Source organism: Misgurnus anguillicaudatus, chromosome 2, assembly GCF_027580225.2.
Source record: "Misgurnus anguillicaudatus chromosome 2, ASM2758022v2, whole genome shotgun sequence".
Classification (NCBI taxonomy): Eukaryota; Metazoa; Chordata; class Actinopteri; order Cypriniformes; family Cobitidae; genus Misgurnus; species Misgurnus anguillicaudatus.
In genome coordinates, this window is record NC_073338.2 from 19,590,813 (window position 1) to 19,606,670 (window position 15,858).

At 37.9% G+C, this 15,858-nt stretch overlaps 1 protein-coding gene and 1 long non-coding RNA gene across 5 annotated transcripts in view; both read right to left on the bottom strand.

The window, feature by feature from the left end:
• Positions 1-15,858, bottom strand: part of astn1 (astrotactin 1) — a 356,183-nt gene that overhangs the window by 39,292 nt on the left and 301,033 nt on the right. The gene's annotated exons all lie outside the window — the stretch shown is intronic.
• Positions 12,053-12,792, bottom strand: LOC129442011 (uncharacterized). The gene is made up of 2 exons (XR_008643747.2): positions 12,682-12,792; positions 12,053-12,381 (listed from the first exon to the last, which is right to left on the bottom strand). It is a non-coding gene; the product is annotated as an uncharacterized lncRNA (long non-coding RNA).

The following is a 15,858-nucleotide window of genomic DNA, read 5'->3' on the forward strand; positions in this document are numbered from 1 at the left end:
TCATCACGCCGTATTTGCATTCTTACTACATTGGCTGTTTCACGTTTCCCTTTCTCTCTGAACTTTCACAAATGTAATTTTAATACACATGAATGCCTAAAAATCTTTTCTTGTTCGTTTATCTGCTTCTGTTCTTATAAAACGAAACATGTGTGTGTTCATATTTAAATGTCCAAACAGTCCAGTTTCAAAACATATGAGGATACGCTGATAAATGATGGGAAATGTTGTTAGGTACATAGCTTATTAACGCGTTGATCAGCTCCATAACAGTTTGTCTGTTCTGAATCTGTTGCTGCTTAGCTCACTCAAATACATTTATTTTGTTGGTACAATGATTATGCCGTCTGGACGCAGGTAGTTGAACAACATCTCCTGCCCTGACTGTAGCTGGGATAGAACCGGCCTGCTGCGCGAGGATTAGGCCACCTGTGAGTGCTTTGGAATGGGGTGGAGCCTTCGGAAGCGGCGGCAGCTGCTCGTTGAGAAGCGTAAACGACACGTGCTTTCACGTCAAAGTCTCCAAAAGTCTCCAACAACGGCAGAAAAAGTCGCTAGATTTGTCGCTAGTCGCTTTTTTAAAAATAAGTCGCTGAGGGGTTCTGAAAAGTCACTAAATCTAGCGACAAAGTTGCCAAGCTGGCAACACTGTGACCATCCATATTTATTTGTCGATCTCTTTATTAAGATACAAACAGAAAATGTGTACACCTTTTTTATACGATTTTCAAAAGAAAATTAAATTAATAGTAAAGGTTATTATTTAGTGTGACCTTTCTAAACACTAGTGATGCACCGATGTATCGGCCACCGATATTTATCGGCCGTTTTTTGATGAATTTGAAACCATCGGCATATCGGCAATAGCACGAGAAAGGCAGATACCGATTGTTTATTAATTAACTGCATAAAGAAATCCATTTTATGTAAAAAAAAATGTTAATGTTGTTACTAAAATAAATGCTGAATAGCAAAAACCACCTTTGAAGGTTGTCATGCTGTCTTGCATAAATTTGATGCAGAAATAAACTAGTTAATAGACCAACTATATAGTATTGTATACAAGTGTTTAATATCGGTATCGGCATCGGCCAGAAGTTGTCTGTTTAAATCGGTATCGGCCCAAAAAAATCCTATCGGTGCATCCCTACTAAACACATATACAGTATATGCAACAGCAGTGTGACACTGGCACTATATTAAAGTTCACAGTATAAAGCATGTAAAGACACGTACCTTTTACCTGTAAATACTACACTCAGTCCCATTCCATCCCTCTCCTCTTTTGTCCAGCCTTTCAATCTTCCTGTGTTCGATTTATTTCACTAGTTTAAGCACGCGGCTAGCTGCCGGTCCTGACTGACATGCCCTTCAGTCTCTTAATAAAAGCTCCTGGTGTGGTACAGGTGAGAATGGCTGGGTTTATTTACCTGTGATTGGCCCTGCCTGCAGGCGCAAAGAGTAGTGACATCTTGTTTGTGAGGTGTGAGAGCCAAACTAATTCATCTGTTGGCATGCTGTAGCTGGTAATGCCCTCCTGGACCTCGCTGTGCAATCTTAGCTGACCCGCTGGACCAAAGGGCTTGAATATGAAGCAATTTGCAATAGATTCTGACCCGCATTCCATAAAAAATGGCCCAGGGCTTTGTTTTCAGATGGTTAGCTGGATAAATGCACAATACTGGGTCTTGCTTTCTAAGCCTTTGTGCAGAGTCACAATATGTGCAACATGGGACACTGTTGTCAACAACCAGGGTAATTGCATGTTAGAAAAGTGGGAGGGTGACATGCTTGAATTGAGGATTTTGATTTAGGAGTGTTAAAGTCATAGGGAACACACATACTGGGAAAACTATACATATAGCTTGAATAAACTGCAATGTACTGTACTGTAAGTCACTTTGAATGAAAGCATTTGCCAAATGCATGCATGTAAAATAAAATAGAAAAAACAACTTTATGAAGCGGTACCTGCAAAATGTGCTATGCACAAAGCTATTTGTCTGCTTCTATCTATATAGAAACATAAAGCATAGGGTTTTGTTAGCAGTCAGTTTAACCGAGCAGCCCCACAGCAACATAATGCCATAATCAAATGTTTGCAGTGCTGTGTATCCCTTAGAGTTAGAGGACAATCTAAGCAACAGGGTTTCTGTGGCAGTCAGGTGATGTTTCCCGGGTCTTATCTGTCTGCGTGCGGCGAGCAGCTGGCGCCTCTTTCACCAGCGGATTACACGCTAACGGCGCCATTCACTCCCACTATCATTGCTACTTTTTGGCGTCCGTGACGACCTTCAAACACAGCTCAAAACTTTCACCCCATTTAATTGATGGATGATCAAGGGGGTGTGTAAAAGACGTCTGAAAGAAAGCGAAACACAAGCTCAAGTGGGATATAGGCCTGCTAGACAGAAATCTATCTGGAGTATTAGATTGTACATTAAAACTGTCTCAGGGATCGTCTCTGCCATTTCCTTATTTCATTTCTCTGTCTAGGGCTGAACTATTTTTAGTAAAAAAAAAAAACACAAATCGTAATACTGTTCAAATATGCATTATGCCTCTTATCCTTGCACTGTGTGGTATTGGATTTTCGTTTCCTCTTCTTTCCCAGATAAGGTGGAAAAATATTTTAACCTCCTAAGACCCGAGCTTTGGTTTGTCTTTTTTTCAGTTTTTACATTGTACATTAGGTTTCAGTTACACAGAATTAAGTATTATGGTGCAAACAACAAAAAATGTGATGTCCACATATGTGGACACACCGAGTCTTAGGAGGTTAAACGTGAATAAAAATGTAATTTATTCCAGTGCAAATTTGAATTACAGTGGTAATGTAGCAAAGTACACTCACCTAAAGGATTATTAGGAACACCTGTTCAATTTCTCATTAATGCAATTATCTAATCAACCAATCACATGGCAGTTGATTCAATGCATTTAGGGGTGTGGTCCTGGTCAAGACAATCTCCTGAACTCCAAACTGAATGTCAGAATGGGAAAGAAAGGTGATTTAAGCAATTTTGAGCGTGGCATGGTTGTTGGTGCCAGACGGGCCGGTCTGACTATTTCACAATCTGCTTAGTTACTGGGATTTTCACGCACAACCATTTCGAGGGTTTACAAAGAATGGTGTGAAAAGGGAAAAACATCCAGTATGCGGCCGTCCTGTGGGCGAAAATGCCCTGTTGATGCTAGGGGTCAGAGGAGAGTGAGCCGACTGATTCAAATTGATAGAAGAGCAACTTTGACTGAAAAAAAACACTCGTTACAACCGAGGTATGCAGCAAAGCATTTGTGAAGCCACAACACGCAAAACCTTGAGGCGGATGGGCAACAACAGCAGAAGACCCCACCGAGTACCGCTCATCTCCACTACAAATAGGAAAAAGAGGCTACAATTTGCATGAGCTCACCAAAATTGGACAGTTGAAGACTGAAAGAATGTTGCCTGGTCTGATGAGTCTCGATTTCTGTTGAGACATTCAGATGGTAGAGTCAGAATTTGGCGTAAACAGAATGAGAACATGGATCCATCATGCCTTCTTACCACTGTGCAGGCTGCTGGTGGTGGTGGTGTAATGGTGTGCGGGATGTTTTCTTGGCACACTTTAGGCCCCTTAGTGCCAATTGGGCATCGTTTAAATGCCACGGCCTACCTGAGCATTGTTTCTGACCATGTCCATCCCTTTAGACCACCCATCCTCGGATGGCTACATTGAGCAGGATAATGCACCATGTGACAAAGCTTGAATCATTCCAGATCTTGAACATGACAATGAGTTCACTGTACTAAAATGGATCCCACAGTCACCACATCTCAACCCAATAGAGCATCTTTGGGATGTGGTGGAACGGGAGCTTCGTGCCCTGGATGTGCATCCCACAAATCTCCATCAACTGCAAGATGCTATCCTATCAATATGGGCCAACATTTCTTAAGAATGCTTTCAACACCTTGTTGAATCAATGCCACGTAGAATTAAGGCAGTTCTGGAGGCGAAAGGGGGTCAAACACAGTATTAGTATGATGTTCCTAATAATCCTTTAGGTGAGAGTAAATTAAATGTGTGCTGCTATAGTGGAAGAACAGTCTCAATGTGTGTTCACATGAAGGCAGTTTTTAGAGTTTGCAATTTGAGACAACATGAGTGATAAGTAAAAGTTGCCCAGCTTTATGCACCTTCCTGCAGTAAGGTGGTGATGTAACAAAGTTGGAGTCTTGACCTCCTGTAATGTAATAAAAGTAACCTGATTGTCAAATATGGTACCATATTTTTAAAATGTAACCTCTGCATTTAACGCATCCTAGTGAGTAGTGTAAACACGCACTGCAAGTCGCGAACACCCGGAGCAGTGGACATAATGGCAGCACCCCATTTTCCTTGATCAAGGGTACCTCAGTTGCTTCCTTCCGGTCATTGAAATCAAACCGATGACCTTCAGGTTACATGCCTGACTCATACCTTATTGTGACTGATTTCCCTGTTCCTTTTCATTTATTTATTACGGCTACATATATTATTGCCTGTATGCCCATACACATTCGACTTTCACTATTAAATCGCCTAACAATCTTAATAAGCCTGATAATCATGAATTAACTTTGCTATCTCTTACCTAATTGCAAATGAAAAACGGCACAGTGGAATTCAACGACCAGCCGTTTCCTTGATTGATGTTTCAGCCTGCGATGTTTTAAACATTCGTAAATGCAAATAACATGAGCTAGCAATGCTGCTGTCATATCATCATCATGGGAACACAAAAGTGACACAAAAGTGAACTGCAAAAATAAATCTTACTTTGGAACATCAGGACTGCCGTCCAGGCTAGCGGCCGTCTCGAAAACAAAGTGATTAAGTTTAAATTGAAGCACTGAATTAACTGGAAAAAAATCAAAGCTTAAACGAAATTAAAAACATAACTAATATAGATAATATCAAATAAAAGTAAGTATTATAGGTCCAGTAAAAAGTAAATGACAAAACTATACAAAAACATACAAGAACAGAACTTAATTACAAAATAAATACATTGAATAAACAGAAGCACAGCATCTAGAAGGTTACAACTTTTTTAATGGTAAGTTAAATGTTTGTGGCCCTGCTTTTTGATAATGGGAGGCGTTATATTGTGTAGAAAATATAATTTGGATTATTATAATTCTACGGTACGGTCACATAAAAATGAGAGAAAAATAAAAAATAAAACCGTTGCTTTGTGAACAGCAATGAGCAATACTTTGAAAAACAATGAAACCAACTTTTACGTACATTTTATGTATCTTCGATCTGCATATTTATCTCCTTTCGGCATTGATTGATGGTGCTTGGTTTGTAACTCTCTGGGCTGTCTGTGGTCCTGAATGGCTTTTTAATCTCTCTGCTGCCCATCTGACTCCTGCTCTTATCTTTGGATTGTTCCCAGTTCTGACTGGACTCCCCAAATAGCAAACTATCCTCGTCTCTTTGCCCTCCTGAAGTTGTTAGCCTGTTGTTCAGCTGTATTAATAATATCTGATTTATCTACAAAATCACTTTGAAGATGATATAGCGACATCACTAGCTTGTGTGAGTTGCATTTAAGAAACAAATGTTTAAGGCTGTTTTAGGCTGAAACATCAAAATAGGTACAATATAAACTTTTGTTCCAAAACTAACATTTGTAAAAATACATACATAAAGGGTAGAAGAACACGGGGCATAGAAATAAGGCAATGAAGAGAAAATAAATAAATAAATAATAAATAAAAAAATTACATTAAAAAAAAATATATATATTAGGGCAATCAATCAATTAGAATGTTTATAAAAGACGCCAGTTTCACAGCGTTCTTATTATTACACAATTTTAAAGACTTATAAAAGAGATTTAACTCATTCCTCCAATGTGTTATTTTAGGACTTACTTTCAAAAAACTGCATTTATGTATGAAATATTTACTTATCAGGATGAGGTTGTTAATGCCAAAGTCATATCATTGAGAAAAATTCCAAATTTTATATCATTCATTGTTAGATTCATTATCTGAATTCCTTTGGACACAAGTAATTGTATAAGGTCCAGCCAAAACTTCTGTACGATTTCACACACACCAAACAGATGATCTAAATCTTCTGGTTCCTTTTCACAAAAGCTACAGTTTCCTACATCCAATTTGAATCTTTGTTTTAAGAAATCATTAGTTTGATAAATCCCATTCAAAATTTTAAACTGCATTTCTTTCATCTTTGGTGTAGGCTCGTTTTTTATTTGCCCGACAAAGCCATTTTTTGGACCATTTTTAGTCAAGATTAGGTAGTTGCAGTCATTGGATGAATTCAGTTATACACGTTATAACCGCAATCGTTATTTCAAAGTATATGACTAAATTTAGCTCTCCACTTAAATTTATGTCAGATAAGAAAACTGGGAGGGCACAAAATATTTCTGGGAGGCCACGCCCCCCTTTGCCCCCGTGGCGCCGGGCCTGTACCTGACTCTCTTACCATTAAACTACTACCATTAAACATTTAGCTGCTGTGTGTGAACCATACCTCATTTTTCCTCTATATATATATATATATAAAATTGAATTTAGGATTTGATTTTGTTTAGGTTTAAGATATAGATTTATAAAATCTGAATGTTGCATAAATAAGCATTCCAGTGATGTATTGTTTGTTTGGATAGGCCAATGTATTTGAAAATCTGGAACTTAAGGGTGTGTAAAAATCTAAATCTATAAATCCCTTTTAAAGCAACACTAAAGAGTTTTTGCTCTTTGCTCCCCCTACAGGTTGGAACCGGACTTGTCCATTACCACTGTTGTAAATAATTTAACCTACTGCAGCAAAGCTGGCTCTGATTGGATTGTAGGACTGTCGTAAAGCAAGTTTTTGAAGTTTTTACTCAAACTACAGGACCGGGACCCGCCGGTTGGAAACTTCTTTAGTGCGGTTTTGGCCGATAGAGGGCTGCAAAGCAAATGTGAAAGTGCCGTTCACCCTGTTTCGAGTGGATGAGCAACTGAAACTTTTTTGGAAACGTTATTTTAAGGTAAAAAAAACTCTTTGGTGTTGCTTTAAAGTTGCCCAAATTAAGTCATTAGCAACTGCATCCACTCGCAAAAATAAAAGTTTTGATATATGTGCTGTAGGTAATTTGATACTGTATATGTACAAATAGAAAATTTACCCTGCTATGACTGGCTTTGTGGTCCAGGGTCACAAATTGTTAAATACATACTTAAACTATTTAACAATCCTATTAAAAATGTATCATGCATACAGGGCAGAGCAGAGGCCAGCATTATTTAAACTTGTCTTTGTTGCTGGTGTCACAAGTCTCCGCAGTGACCAGCCAGAAGATTAATTAAGAAGAAAAGTCACAAGGGTCCGGTCCGTCCTGACCTCTAAAATGACTAATCAAGGCCAACAGACGAATGATCCATCAGTCCCCATTCTGTCACATATATACACACACACAGGTCACCCTGTGTTGACACGATAACCGACCTGCTCATTTTTAATCTTTTCTCTCTCTATTGCATCCAGCTCTTTATCTTCACAGAGCCTCCTATGGGGATTCCTTAAACTGCATATATAAAAAAGCAATGAAATAAAACCTTTTGCTGAACTCAGCATAGCGGTACTGATACTGATGACAAAACTACTCATACATTATAAATGCCGAAAAAAATATATGCTGAAAGTGTACTGTATGCAAGAGCGTGGCCATAAAAATACAGGGAGTATAACTTATATTGTTGGTTAAAACAACAGCTGTAATTACCGTCCAAATGTTTTGCTTAGATGCGTAAAAAAAAAACCAACAGAGATGAATGTTTATAAGCACAAAGCGAGTGCATGTTAAATGAAGTGGGAATGTTACTGTGAATATATCCATCATGATCTCCACCAAATGAAAAGGGGAGGCTTGTGCGTGGCTTGGGTTCTGCATCAGCGAGAGAGCATGAGAACAAGACGAATGAGCTGTATTATCAGGTTTTAATTGTCATTACAGCACAAAGATTATCTTAGTTGTCAGCTGCACAGCCAAGGAAGATTAAGAAACAAGTCACCTGCAGTAGACACCATGCATATCAAATGCCGTTACATAACCGTGCGCGTGCCACTCAAACAACGAACGGTACTGAAGTGTGAAGTTATGACGTGTGACGACCAATCACAATACAGATACAGTCATTACATACACATCTGAATGCACAGGTAATGGTGTTGACCGGCTCAGAGAAGATCCCGTAGCTCAACAGGAAGGTCATGGGTTTAATTCACCGAGGCTGATGGGAGCTGATCCGGCATAAATCATGTTTACCACAAATCGTCTCTCTGTTGCTCTCAGCAATCTGTATCTATGACTAACCAAGCTAAAAAAAAACTGCCTGGCGACCCTGTCTGTAAAACCAGACTAAGGTCTCAAAATCTAAGAGGCAATGTTTGTGAAATGCCCTCACAGTCCTCCACTAGATCATTTCAGGTGACGGTTGAGCAACTGTTGCCATATTTGCTCTTGTTAAAACAGACAGACAAACACAGAAGTTTTAGATAGCACCATTAGGTTTGGAAACCAAAAAATAACTAATCCATGGATAACTTAAGCAAGTTAGGACAACCATTTTTGGACAGCGCAAAGTCAATAGTTGTTATCAGGGCATCTGTTTGGTAGTCCCGTTAGCAGACTACTTTGCCATTTAATTTTGAGTCCCACAGGGGGACAAGCGACTGAAATGAAAAAATATATCACTTTCCTGATGAGTCGGGCAGCGGTGCCTATTACGCTAGTCGATTTTAAGAGCCAATCGATCTGTGCGAAATAGCACCCAGCAGCTCAAACAGAGATGTTATACTTGAACCTGAAATGCTCATCCTGCTGGAGTCTACCCTGGGAGTCGGATCACGCCGAGTGATGTCTATTTTTTATCATCGGCCTCTTTAAAGATGAGACACGGGCCATGAGTACTGCTTATTGTGTCATTCATTTTTCATTGAATTTTGATGCTTGCTTCACATTATTATTGTTGACTTTTGTTGACCGTGGCTGATACCCAGCATGTTTGACCTATGGTATTTTTCTTATTACTATTTGGCTCATGACTGTGTGTGCACAGATGGGCGACATAGCAAGCAGGCATGATTACGCAGAATGAAGCTGACAGAGAGAGAGTTTCTTTGGATAAGGAGTCCTGGCCACAGTAAAGTTTCAAGACGTGTCATTATGTGGAGTTATAATGGAGGTTCGGTTTAATGAGATATTTAATGTCTTTGCTGACCTGCTGCTTTTCTCCTGAATCAAGTTTTAGCCACCGGTCCTTATCACACGGGAAGCTGATATGGAACAAAATACAGAACTGCATGAGATATAGCAAAAACTTGTCTTAGTCCAGGGTAAGATGTCTATTTTATGAGCCGTATAGAACTGTTACTGTATATACTGCAACCCATTTTAACATAGAATTTCAATTAAAATAATATTTATTTATTGATATGTTGGTATTTATTTATTTATAATTTAATTGTTCGTATGCATTCAGGGATTTTCTTTGACTAAATCTCTTTCTATAAAACATGCATGTCCCCTAAAATCTACAATATAAAGGGGACTTTTGATTCAGGGAAACGTGTTGTTAGCAGCTGACGATGGGCTGAAGACTTACACAAAGAAGTCATATTCCAAGCCTGAACTGTAAATTTTCCTTGTTGCATTTACAATTTTAAGTTAAAACAAGTCATTTTAACTTTCCTGACTAGTGAGGTGTTGGTATAAATAAAATAAAAAAGTTAAATGGGCTTAAGTTATTACAACATTTTATTAACTTATAGCAACTTCTAAAAAGTAAAAGAATTGAAAAAACGTAATAATTCAAGTTGTTTACACATAAACATTTGAGTGTGATGCAAATGATGCAAATTGGGCCTCTCAATTGCCACGAAAACATGCGCTATTTTACCTTGTCTTCGGGGGAAGTTGAAAATATTCAATTCAAGCGAAGATTCACATCACACGAAATTAAATCCTGCGAGTAATCTAGAGCGAGGAACACGATCCTTGCATCTGGTGTGTACGCGGCATAATGGGGTGTACACACCAAACACAAATTCAATTCAACAATTTGCACGAGCAGATTATATACAGTCAATGGAAAGACACGAATAGATGCAAACTCACACAGGGCGATGCAAATGGCATGACTTGGGTGGCGCAATTGCCACAAAACATGCGCTATTTACCTTAAACATGTTTTTGCGCAAGTTGAAAATATTCTATTCAAGTGATAAAAATGTGCATGACATGAAGTTAAATCCCATGAGTAATCTAGACCAAGGAACACGATCCTTCGCATCTGGTGTGTACGCAGCATAATGGGGCGTACACACCAAACACAAATTCACCAATTTGCACAAGTAGATTAAATACAAAGTCAATAGAAAGACGCAAATACATGCAAACCCACGCAGGGCGATGCAAATGGCGTGAATTGGGTGGCGCAATTGCCACAAAACATGTGCTATTTACCTTAAACATTTTTCGCGCAAGTTGAAAATATTCGATTCAAGTGATAAAAAATGTGCATGACACGAAGTTGAATCCCGCGAGTAATCTAGAGCGAGGAACACGATCCTTCGCATTTGGTGTGTATGCAGCATAATGGGGCATACACACCAAACACAAATACAACGATTTGCAAGAGCAGATTATATACAAAGTCAATGCAAAGACGCAAACAGACGCAAACTCACATGGGGCGATGCAAATGATGCGATTTGGGCGGTGAATTGGGTAGCGCAATTGCCACAAAACTGTGCTATTTACCTAAAACATGTTTTCGCGCAAGTTGAAAATTCAAGTGATAAAAAAAGTGCATGACACGAAGTTGAATCCGCGAGTAATCTAGAGCGAGGAACACGATCCTTTGCATTTGGTGTGTACGCAGCATAATGGGGCATACACACCAAACACAAATTCAACAATTTGTGTGAGTAGATTACAAACAAAGTCAATGCAAAGTCGCAAATAGATGCAAACTCTCACTGGGCGATGCAAATGACGTAAATTGGGTGGCGCAATTACCACAAAAACATGTGGTATTTACCTAAATGACGCGAATTGGGTGGCACGATTGCAGCGAACACACGCTGTTTGGCTCAATTGCCACTTCCACGCAAGTAAAAAAAAATACAACTCGAGCGAAAAATTTGCATGACCCAACGTTAAATCCAGTCCGTGGGATAGTCACGGAATTATTTTGTTCATTTTTCCTCACGGATCTCCGCATTTTTCGTGTCTTTTTCCGTGGCAGTCTCACAAATTGTTTACTCAACTGCTTTTTCCTATTTTTAAACCATTGTCACTTCGGTTTAGAGTTAGATTTGGTGTTTGCGTTAGTGTGTCACTTTAACTATTGGTTTATACTATTTTTTCTGATGTATTCTTTTATATTTTCTTAACTTTAAACAATTGTCACCTGGTGTCAGGTTTAGGGTTGGGTTTGGGTAGGGATGTCATTTTATGTAAATCTAACCCTAAACCGAAGCGACAATGGTAAGAAAATAGGATAAAACAGTTGAGTAACCAATCCGTGAGAATGCCACGGAAAAGAAAGTCCGTGGCAGGGCCTTGGAAAAATGCAGAGATCCGTGAGAATGCCACGAAAAAATGAGCAGAAAATTCCATGACTATGCCACGGAAATTCGTGAGAACAGGTTGATTTCAGTGTATATGGCTCATAACAGAATGTACATACAGGTCATGGAGCTTTATTAAGTTTAATAGTTTAGCAATTATTTTTTGGTTTAAATGTCATGCATATTAGCATTAGATAGCACTGATGTCAATAAACAGCAATATCCAAAATGTATGACATGATATGAACATGATAATGATTATTTAAATTCACCCTTCTTTCAGAACCAATGATGTCCAGTAATAATAATAATAAAATGCAAGGTCTTATAATATAATGAAACCGAGTGGCATATTTCATATCATAATGCCATATACTTTAAATAATAATACCAAACTCGTATATATATATACCGTAAGACATCTCTACTGAAATGGAATAGCTGTTTTTATATAAGAGCTGGGAGTAATGTGGACAGTGTTTCCACACATGATCTGGACAGGTCTCAGGTTTGTGTGTAGGGCTGTGTTGTACTGTGTTGTTGTTGCAGTCAGAGTGCCCCGGGTTGATGTGAGAGAAATGTGTTGGTGGTCATGCAGAAAAGCAGCCCAGAGGGTTCAGTTATGGGTCGGTGCACAGCTGGAATGGCCAGGTCTCTGGCCCTCTCCAAAGCCAGTCAGGTCATGATGTCAGATAAAACACATTGGCTTCTCTCGCCCTTTCCATATTTCCTGGAACAGTGGCAGTGACCCCATCTGTATATGAAAATTATGCATGCATGTGCTGTAAAAGCTTGGCTTATACAGAGCGGTCTATAAATCAAAGGCCACATTGTAATCCGGGGTTTGGGTAATACTTTTAAAACATGGAAATAAAGTTTTAAAAATTAAAACAAAAAAGTAAAATGAAAAAGAAATTATTAAAACTGTAGCTTTTATAGATCACTTATCAAGTGCAAGTGTTCAGAACGTCAGATTTCATTATTGAAACATTATTAAAGGAATAATTTACAAAAAAAGTAAATGAAAAAAAAAATTAGCCCATAATTTACTCACCTTAATGCCATCGTAGGTGTGCATGACTTAATTTCTTCAGTCGAACACAATGGACGTTATATAAAAAATATCCTGGCTTATCCTAGCTTTGAAGCCAATCCATCAAAAAAATAAATAAAAAAAATGAGTCTGTAAAACTCTAGTGAGCTAATATACAGTGCTTAACAAAATTAGACCCAATGAAAGGTTTGTGCCCTAAACTAACAAGATTGGTGATTACCAAAATCATAATAAAGCGCTTTAATGAGGACATTTTCGTTTTTAGAGGGTTCTCAACGTTTTACCATTTTGAACAGGAGTGAAGTGTTAAATTGATTTTTATGCCAAATTTGAGTCGGCACATTCAGATGCCATAAAGGAATCAAGCGTAACATTCAACCATTAAAATCATTTTTTGTAAAGGACTGCAAGTAAATAACTGTAATTGGAGATCTGAATAAAAAGTAAAATAATAAAGCGCTTTACTATTTTTTTTCTGCCTGTCTTACAAAACGTAAATTCAAAAAGTAAATTCAAAAGAAACAGCTTACACATACAGCTAAATGAACCATTACAAAAACATAATAATGATTTTGGTAATCACCAATACTGTTAGTTTAGGGCAGCTGTGGCATAAACCATGTGTTTTGTGTAAAAAAAAAATAATGCACTACATATTAACCCACAGGAGTCACATGGATTCCTTTTTCTGATGATGGACAGGCTTAAATACATTGGGAACTATTCAATGCTATTACAATGCTAGGAAGAGCCAGAATATTATTATTATAACTCTGTGTCCGGCTGAAGAAAGGAAGTCATATACACTTAGAATGGTATTAAGGTGAGTAAATTATGGGGTAATTTTCATTTTTCGGTGAAAATTATCTCTTTAACTCATACTGGGGATATTGAAATAAGGATTTGCACAAATCCTTGGAGTCTATGCAGCTGAAGTGTTTACTGTTAAAAAGTGCCAAATGCAAAGTTAAGATAATGTGAACGTTTTTATTCATATTTTGTCTTTAATAGTTATACTGATGAAATTATGATAATAATAAAAAATGTAAAGCATGCTTCAAGTTTAAAATAACTTTTTACTACTGGTCTCTGACTTTGAACCCCAGTGTGTATACAATATTATGTTTAATAGTACAGTATACGATTTAAGATTATAGTATAAAATTTTGTTACCTGGTAAGAATGACCTGTAAACTAAACATAAGATGACTGATGCAAGTTCACACAATTCACAATACACTACCATGTTAAATAACCTACCACATAAATAAACAAATTACAATTAAAATTTGTATTATACAAATTGTACGATTTCATGACTTCCTACTTGACCACTTCCCTACTGCTTCCTTTAAAGGATTAGTCAATTCTCTTTAAAAAATCCAGATAATTTACTCACCACCATGTCATCCAAAATGTTGATGTCTTTCTTTGTTCAGTCAAGAAGAAATTATGTTTTTTGAGGAAAACATTCCAGGTTTTTTCTCATTTTAATGGACTTTAATGAACCCCAACACTTAACAGTTTTAATGCAGTTTAAAATTGCAGTTTCAAAAGACTCTAAACAATCTCAAACGAGGTATAAGGGTCTTATCTAGTGAAACGATTGTCATTTTTGGCAAGAAAAATAAAAAATATGCACTTTTAAACCACAACTTCTCGTCTATCTCCGGTCATGTGACGTGTCAGCGAGACCTCACGCAATACGTCATCACGTAAAGAGGTCACGGAGGACGTATGTGAAACTCCGCCCCAGTGTTTACAAGTGTGGAGAAAGAGGACCGTTCCGACGTTATTGTATGTGGAATGATACTATTTATGTCTTTGTGTCAGTTTATTGTTTAAAATGGTCCACAAATGTGCGTTTCATATATATAACACGTGAGCCCTTTCCACGTCATTACGCATTTACGCGAGGTCGCGCTGGCGCGTAACAGGACCAGAGATAGATGAGAAGTTGTGGTTTAAATCGATATTTTTATTTTTATTTTCAAAAATAACAACCGTTTCACTAGATAAGACCCTTATGCCTCATTTGAGATTGTTTAGAGTCATTTGAAACTCCGTTGAAACTGCAATTTTAAACTTCATTAAAACTGTTAAGTGTTGGGGTCCATTAAAGTCCATTAAAATGAGAAAAATCTTCGAATGTTTTCCTAAAAAAACAATTTCTTCTCGATTGAATAAAGAAAGACATCAACATTTTGGACGACATGGTGGTGAGTAAATTATCTGGATTATTTATTAAGAAAATTGTCTAATCCTTTAAATGCAAAACAAAAAACCCCAGTCTTCCCACTGCCATTGCTACAACGAAGTCAAACGTGTTAACAGATTACCAGTCCATTCAAGCGTTCTAATAAATCTGTAAAGAGACGGTTTGCCGTGATGAGACATGAGATAAATCTGTGTGTGTCTTTAAAAGTGGGACAGAGAAATTAGGTATTACAGCAAGAAAGATGACTGGAGGATATAGGAGTGAAGCAGCGGGTGGGGCTTGTTACCGTGGAGACTCAAACCGTCTGCACCGAAAGCATGGCAGTTCGGCACACACTGGCCCTGAGCATTTGCACATTTTTCTCCTCGCCATCAGTGTCTCCCCTGATATATAATTAAGAAAGAAATTGCAGTGAAACACACTGCCGACGGGTCTCTCTCTTAATCGCCAGCACTGCTAAAACACGTTAATCACTTTTTCCCATTATAAAAAAGAGAGAGAGAGAGAAATGCTGCCTACAGTAGGTGTGTGACATTTGTCCCCTAAAATGAAGCGACGATTAGATGCGCATTAACTGTGTTGTAAACTGAAGTGTGTGGTATATTCAGGTGGCACCACGTTCCCTTTTCAAAATGAAGTCTCTGAAGTCCTCATTAGACTTTATTAAAATGCATTTCTAATTCAGCAAAACCCATCCCGCTAATGCATTTTTATGACTAGGGGGAATCTGAAAAAAAAGGGCTGAATGGAATACTGGCAAGGGCTTGTCTGTTTGACAACTTGGAGAAAACTAATATGGAAATCAAATGAAAGCCAAGCTGTGGGTACACAGTCACATCATACAGTACACTTTTTTATGTTCTTTCTGTCATTTTTTAAAAGATACTAGTGGCAGATCTGGCACACTTTAATAACTTACTAGCTCTTTTGTGATTTGTTTGTCTAGTGGCACACATTCA